This window comes from Dasypus novemcinctus, chromosome 9, assembly GCF_030445035.2.
Source record: "Dasypus novemcinctus isolate mDasNov1 chromosome 9, mDasNov1.1.hap2, whole genome shotgun sequence".
NCBI lineage: Eukaryota > Metazoa > Chordata > Mammalia > Cingulata > Dasypodidae > Dasypus > Dasypus novemcinctus.
Window position 1 is genome coordinate 86,233,032 of NC_080681.1, and position 8,538 is coordinate 86,241,569.

Consider the following 8,538-nt stretch of genomic DNA (forward strand, 5'->3'; position numbering starts at 1 on the left):
CAGCTCTGGATTCCCCAACCCAGGGTTCTGCTGAAGAGCAAGCTTGACCCTAGGCCCCAGCCTTTAAAGGGGAAGAGAGCCTGTGTTTCTACCTCCAGTCTTGGGTTGTATAGGTCAAGGTCCCAGCAGGAAACAGGATTCAGTACAGATGTTTCCAATGAAGAGACTTGAAGGCAAACTTAAGGAATCAATCAAGGTAAGAGGTGGCATCCAGAGACTAGAAACAGTGGGAAATTCACCAACACCCCTAGACTGAAGGTACAAAGGAAAGAGGGGTGCATGGCAAAAGTTGAAGTTATGGGAACACAGCTATTGCCAGAGAAGTAATGTCAAGCAGGAAAGGAACAGAGAAGAAATGTCCCAACCTCTGTTCTCCCACCCACATATCTCCTAATGGTATCTCCCATCAGTCAGAACCAACCAGAGTGAGAAGGTATAGCAGTTTGATATGGTTATGAATTCTAAAAATAGATATTGGATATGTTTGTAATTTGGTCTGTACCTGGGCGTGATTGAGTTATGATTAGGGCTTTGCTGAACCATGTCACTAGGGAGTTGGTCCCTGCCCCTTGGTGGGTGGGGATTCACAGATAAAAGGCATGACAAGGTACAGAGTTGGGTTTTTTTTATGTTGGAGGTTTTGCTTGTTTGTTTGTTTTTAAAGATTTATTTATTTTTATTTCTCTTCCCATCCCCCCTTGCCACCCAGTTGTCTCTTCTCTGTGTCCATTTGCTGCATGTTCTTCTGTGTCTGCTTGTATTCTTGTCAGTGACACCTGGAATATGTCTCTTTTTTTTTTAAGATTTATTTTATTTATTTCTCTCCCCTCCCCCCATTGTCTGCTCTCTGTGTCCATTTGCTGTGTGTTCTGTGTACGCCTGCATTCTTATCATGCGGCACCAGGAAACTGTGTCGCTTTGTTGTTGTTGTTGTTGCGTCATCTTGCTGCATTAGCTCTCTGTGTGTGCGGTGCCACTCCTGGGTGGGCAGCACAGGGCAGCTCTCTTTGCGGGGCACACTCCTTGTGTGTGGGGCACCCCCATGCAGGGGACGCCCTTGTGTGGCATGGCACTCCTTGCTCTCCGGCAGCACTGGGTATGAGCCAGCTCACCACACAGGTCAGGAGGCCCTGGAGATTGAACCCTGGACCTTCCATATGGTAGGTGCATGCTCTATCAGTTAAGCCACAACCACTTCCCTGTGTCTCTTTTCATTGTGTCATCTTGCTGCATTAGCTCTCCATGTGTGTGGCACCACTCCTGGGCAGGCTGTGCTTTTTTTGCATGGGGTGGCTCTCCTTACGGGGCTCACTCCTTGTGCTTGGGCATCCCCACACGGGAGACACCACTGCATGGCACGGCACTCCTTGTGCACATCAGCACTGTGTGTGGGCCAACTCACCACACAGGTCGAGGAGGCCCTGGGTTTGAATCCTGGACCTCCCATGTGGTAGGTGGACACGCTATCCGTTGAACCAAATCCGCTTCCCTTGATGTTGGAGTTTGATGCTGAAGCCTTAAGCTGGAGCCCTGGAAAGTCAGCTCACAGAGGAAACAGAAACCATTTCCAGAAAGAGAAGACTTGAGCCAGGAGAAGAACACAGAGGAACAGAGATGGCTCCTTAGACACAACAGAAACCCTGGGGAAAGAGAGACAAAGCCATTCGCCTGATAGTCTACAGCTGACCTTGTGGAGAAAACAGAGGCTGAGCCCAGAGGAACCCAGGAACCAGGATGACACCAGTCATCTTGCTCCAACAAATGGAAATAGACTTGGTGAGGGAAGTAACATAAACTTTATGACCTGGTATCCATAGCTCCTACCCCAAATAAATATCCTTTATAAAAACCAACCAATTTCTGGTATTTTGCATCAGCATCCCTTTGGCTGACTAATACAGATGGTAAGAGAGCCTGGGGAGTCAGTCTACAGGAATTTGCCTTCCAGTAGCTGAGAAGGGCAAAGACTGGATGTGGCATGGAGTTGGCAGGGGACAAACCAGCACACAGGCGGGCTTGAAACTAGGATCTCAGATGCTAAGGAAATGGTAAAGTTGTCGACATGGTCCCCTTGTTCCTCTGGCAGAAGAGACCAAGCCTCCTTTTCCTCTGCTTGGAAAATGCCATATCCAGTCCTATGCACACACATCCAGTCCTATATCATCACACAAGATGAAAGTGTGATTAAAGGAACTCCAAAAATGTCTTCTCCATTTTATCTGTCACACTTCCTCGTACTTTACTATTTGTACTTCTTTTCATCAGGTCAAGACACTGAATGTTCCACTTAAAAATGCAAATGATCCTGGTCAGAGAGAAAGGGGACATATTGAGTTGCCAGAGTCTTTGTGATTTATGGTGAATTTGTTTATCACCCCGGTCCCAGCCTGACAGTGTGATGCAGGAAAACTTTGGGAGCCTGAAGGAGCTCCCCACCTGATAAAGGAGTGGTTCCTCTGTCAAGGACCATGCAGGATTTATCTGGGAAGTGAATGGGGCTAACTTGGACGGTCAGTGGGTGTAGTGAACATCCACTGAACGCCTCTCCAGCAATCACTCCCTACTTCCCAGCCAGTACCATGAATTTCCTGACTTTGGGGTTCAGTGGGATTGGTCTTACTCCCAACCCTAGCATGGTTTTATTTAAGACAGTCCGCATTCACCTTTCCCATAGTGGTTGATTGCTTTGGAACATGACCAAAGTCAGCCAGTTAGGGTTTATGAGACTTACTTTCTTTAATTTAAGCTATCTTGAAAAGACCCTCTCTTTAATATGGAATTTGAACCTGCAAGCATGTAATCTCATGAATCATCAATGCGGGAAGAACTCAAAAAGAGAACCCAACACTGAAGCAACTGAACTGAGCAATATATAGAGAGATACCAGATACCAGTGTTGTTTGAACTCCTGGATCAAACTTTACCTGAAGCTTGGATTACCTTTGGGCCTTTTAATTATCCCCTTTATTGTTTAGATTCAGTTTGAAGTGGGTTTTCTGTTGCTTGCAACCAAAGGATTCCTAAGTGGTATGCTGGGAAAACCCCAGGAAAGTAGGGAAGTCTTGGTGAAGTTAGACTGAAATATATTTAGGAGGTTAACCTGAGACAAATTGAATGGAATTAGTCTGAAAAGAACTGAGTGGGTTTAATGTGGAATATTTTGAGCAGTCTAGGAAGTATTGAGGGAGTTCTTAGAGGAGTTCCAAGTAGGATTAGCCTGCACAGAGCTCCTGGAAGAGAGGATCAAGCAGTGATCTGGGTATAGAGAAGGTAAGGTACATAGTCTCAGTAGTAGCAAATATCTGAGATATCATGAAACAGAAACCACAAAGGGGAGGAATGTGTCAGGAATCTGCAGTGTTGAGAGAATTGTTAGCATAGGGCCTCAGACCTAGGGATAAAGAGATAACTTTTTCTTCTAGGCTGCAGAGAGCCATGGAGGAGTTCTGAGCAGAGGAACGAGGGCAGCCGGGGGTATATTCTAGGAAGATCTCCCCTTCAGTGTGTGTTCGGTGATCAGAACCAGGGGGGTTAGGGCCTCCTGAAGACCCAGAGACTAGAAAGGAAGTTGATGGTGCTGGTCTTGGTGGGAAGTGACAAGCCTAGGAAGGGAGGTGGCAGAGGGGATGGCCCCCGGCTGGCCTGATGCAGAAGGGACCAGGAACCCAGCCTGGTTTGGCATCCATGGAGAGGAAGGAGGAAGAGCAGGGTGGATGATGCTTGTGGCCTAAGAGTCCCTGCACACAACTTCTTTTGCCAGATACATGACCCATTGGCACACACCCTTGTCCCTACTTCTTGGTGGAAATTTAACAGCCATTCACACCTCCAGGTCAAAGGGCAGGTTGCTACATGGCCAGGGTCAGAGTCTAGAGAGCAACCAAATCCTAGGTCCTGATTCTACCCCACCCTCTGGTTGCAGCTGGCTTGGCAGTGACTATTGGAAGCCAAAATGTGCCTCCCTGCAATTTCCACCCAGGGGTCTTAGTTCTACCCTCAAGGACCCATTAGAAAATTTTGGCTGAAAAGAGAAGCTTAGAGATAACCCAGGAATGTGCTGGCACAGGGTGGCACTGGCTTGCAAGAGCTGATGGTGGGCATCTCTTCCGAAAGACAGATTTAGTGACATCACACTAGTAGCTTGAGATCGGCCATAATGGGAGTATTTATACCATAGAAATTGGCAATCACTACAAATAAAGGCTTTTTCCCCCTGGAGAGCATTTATTAAACATGTCAAAACACAGCACTGCCCCAACTCCAAAATGTAGACAGCTCTCCTTGCCTAAGAGTTCACCTTTATGCACAGTCTTAGGGCAAGACTGGAAGGTTCCTTTTCAGATCCTTTGGGAAAAGAAATCTTTTGTTATTTAGTGTCTATTAACTCCCATTTGTCAAAGGAAGCCTGGAGCTATGGGAGGAGGAGGAGGTAGAGGAGGTCTGAAGAAGATGGGAAAACACAATTGGCACCTTTTGTTGCTGGGTCCCAGAGGGTGTTGGTGGTCCAAAGCTTACGTCCATCACCCAACTGATCCCTACCTTGATATTTGCTGTCCACCCAACTCCTTCCAACAAAGCTTTATGTGCTCACAAGTAATCCAATTAACTTTGCCTGGGTAGGTTGGCCCTGAAAGTGTGAGATGGGGGTTGGGCTCGTGGAGTTAGGAGTATGAGGCTGGGCAGAAATCAGCTATTCTGTATCCTTTGTCACAAATAGTCTCCAGAGAACACAGGGCCTTCTTCCAAGGGGCTCTGATCCATCACAAGAGGTGGCTCTGTCACGAAGACAGCTAACTAAGGAAGCAGGGGCATGGAGGAGGATATGTCTTGGAATCCCTGCTCTTCCACGGACACAAGGACCCAAGCACTCTGCCTGGGATTATGTGATACATTAGGTTCTGTGTATAACTGTGAGCTATGTAAAACTTCAGAGTTTTATACCAGCTTCAGAGTTTATCACTTAAGAAATGAGTAAGAAATGCATTCCTGGGAAAGGTGGATACAGTCTTGACAAATGGGAGGAAAAAGCATGTGAGAGGACAGAGCAGAGACTGGAACCCAGCAGACCTGAGTTACATTTCAGTGCTCGGGAAGGTTAACATTGAAGCGATTTCCTTCATCTGCCTACAAGAGAAGAGCGTGGAGAGGTTGCCACTTCTATCAATCATCAAACTGATGAACTCATTCAACAATATATATGTATTGAGTACCTACTGTGTGCCAGATATTATGCTAGCTACTTGAAATAAAATGATAAACAAGACAGAGAAGTTGCTTACATTCTGACATGGTTCTGACAAAAAAAGAAAAAAGAAGTAAAGATGCCCTATATTTCCAGGAGTACAGGTCAGGATCTCAGACATTCTCCAGCATACGAGTGTTTGAGAAAAAACAGCACTCACTGCGGCATGGGGACTGACATGACTGCAGGCAGAAAGTTTATTGGGAAGCTCTCCTAACAGAAGGGGACTGAAGAATAGATTTCAGCATCCCTGCCAACATGGAGGTGGTTTGAAGAGAGACTTCAGCCCACCTCTGGCAGAGGTGGTCATGAATTTATACAGTACATCTATAGGTGAGAAAATGTTTAGTCAGTGGGAGGGGATTGGGACTTGGGTAAGACCTGAGGGCCAGTAGGGATGACTAGGGGGTGGTGAGGTAGGGGTAGTGAATTCTAGGGATGCAGGAGAGGTTGGTGGTGTCACGTGGCTTCTTTGTATATCCTTGTGAGGAAATGAACTGTGTTTGAACATGTAGGCTCTGGATGGGGAGCTGTTCTATGTCACTGGAATGCATGTCACTGTTTGTTAACCATTGTAAACCTTGTGATGAATTAATCATTATACACCTTGCAAGGGAGAAACCTCTAACAGTGAGGTGACCTTATTCCTGGGAAGATGACTTCTGCATAAGCCCAATAATATGAAGACCCTTGGATGAAATTCAGGAAATGTGGGTCCTGGTCTCCCTGTGGCTCATTGGGTGATCTCAGATGAGACCCTGCTACTTTTGGTGCCTTAGATCCTGCCATGTCAGTGAGTCAGATGGTGTCTAGGAAGCGCTCTCCAGTGTGCAAACTATGGTGTGTTGGCTGGGGCAAACTTTAGGCCCCATCTCATATCCTCTCAGCCCACCTTTTCACTCTGACCATTGCTGCTGTAAGCAGCTGCAAGTTGGTACCTCAACTTGTATCTCTTGCTTTCTGCCCCCCAACACTTCCCTGCTACTGCCAACTTGTAGGGATCTGCTTAGCCACTGTAGCACAGGTATATAGCTGGAAGGTCCAGGGGGATGACACTCCTGGGGCAACCCTTGGCCAATGGAGAAGAGGAGCTAATGGATATACAGTCCCCTCTTCCATGTCCCAGAAAGACAATTCTGAGGTGCATTCTACATCTTGATTCCTCAGAGGGTCCCCAGACTGAACCCCAGTTGCCTCCAGTGACAACCAGCTCAATAACACATCTTGGATTGGCTTTGCCCCCTTCCTTCCCGGGCCCCCCCGCCCCCACTCCTTAGGATCATCACTACCTGCAAGCAAGCCCTTCCCTCAGTCTCTGCTTTTTTGGGAACCCTAGCTAAGATATATGGCTATATGACTGTGTGGGTGGGATGCTGGGGTGGTAGGGGTCAGAAGACTTGGGGGTGGGTTACATGCTAATGCTAAATGTATGTGCTAATCTCATTTTATTACACTGATTAGCTTGGACTAGGTGAGCCGCTTTTGCGCTTGGTCCAGGGGAAGCCTGTAGCTTGGGAACACCCATGTGAATACCCAGTTTCCCAATGTTTTACTTTCCTAGGGCTGCCGAAACGAAATACCTCAAGCTGCGTAGCTTAAAACAATATCTCTCCTCTTACAGTTCTGGATGCTAGAGATCATCCAGTTCTTGATCTGAGATCAAGGTGTAGGCAGGGCCATGCTCCCCCTCAGGCTGTAGGATTGGATTCTTCCCCGCCTCTTCAAGACTCTATGCCACATGGCATTCTCCCTTGTGTCTGTGTATCGTCACATGGTCTTCTTAGGACACCAGTGATTGGATTTAGGACCCACCCTAATTCATCTTAACTTAATTACACCTGCAAAATCCCCAAAAAGGTCACATTCCAGGTACCTGGATTTAGGACTTCAGCACGTCTTTTGGGGGACACAATTCTACCTGTAACACCCAGATACCAAGCAAAGAGACATGGGTATTTCAAATTACTCAGAACCCATGATGGGAAAGGATGTGTTTGGCACATCAGTGAAAATTCTTTCTGACATTCTGAAAGGACTGATTTTCTTGTCCCTCCCTTCCCTTCTCTTCTTTCCTCTTTTTCCTTTCCTGCCCCCAGCAGGAACCATGACACAGCACTTTTCATGATTGGCTGAGGGTAGGGGGTGAAGGGCAGGTAGAGCCGCTGGCAGTGTGACCTAGGGCAGACAGCACTTCTGTTCCCCTCTGGAGGAACCCAGGTAGGAAGGCATGTCTCCCAATGGGGGTGGGCCCCAGTGTGGGAGCTCTTCAGCCCTCTACTCGCCCCACTTCACACCTCCCAGACTCCCAGATTTAAAGTGCCAACAGTTTCTGCCCTCAGGGACCTGACTGAGGTGACCTTAGCCTGGCATTCAGGTCACTCTCCATCTCAGCCTTGCCTTGCCCCCACCACGTCCCCTTCCCTCATGCACACTACCTGCCTCTGACAGTCAGGAGCTTCAGTTAAGAGCACTGTCTTTGGCTTCTGACTGATCTGAGGTTCAAATCCAACCCTGGGCAAATTTCTTAACCTCTCTAAATCTCATTTTGCTTATCTGTAGAATGGAGATTATAATAGTGTCTACCTCATAAGGTTGTTGGGAAGACTAAAAGATAATGTGTTTACAGTACCTAGCTCTCACATTGAGTGCTCAGAACATTTTATTTTATTTCATTTTATTTTTTAAAGATTTATTTATTCATTTATTTCTCTCTCCTACCCCCCACCCCCACCCCAGTTGTCTGTTCTCTGTGTCTATTTGCTGTGTCTTCTTTGTCTGTTTCTGTTGTCATCAGCAGCACGGGAATCTGTGTTTCTTTTCGTTGCGTCATCTTGCTGTGTCAACTCTCTGTGTGTGCGCGGCACCATTCCTGGGCAGGCTGCACTTTCTTTCACGCTGGGCGGCTCCCCTTACGGGGTGCACTCCTTGCGCATGGGGCTCCCCCACATGGGAACACTCCTTGTGCACATCAACAATGCGCATGGGCCAGTTCCACATGGGTCAAGGAGGCCCGGGGTTTGAACCGCGGACCTCCCATGTGGTAGACGGACGCCCTAACCACTGGGCCAAGTTTGCCACCCAGAACATTTTAGATAAATATTCCTATGGGGGAAGCAGCTGTGGCTCCCATCTACCATATAGGAGGCCCTGGGTTCATATCCCAGAACCTCCTTGTGCAGGCAGGCTTGCCAGCACACTGCGGAGTGCTAAGGGCCGCAGAGTGCCACCTGGCCTGCAGACACCGTGGAGTGCCACCCAGCTCGCAGATGCCGCAGAGAGCTGACTCAGCAAGGTGG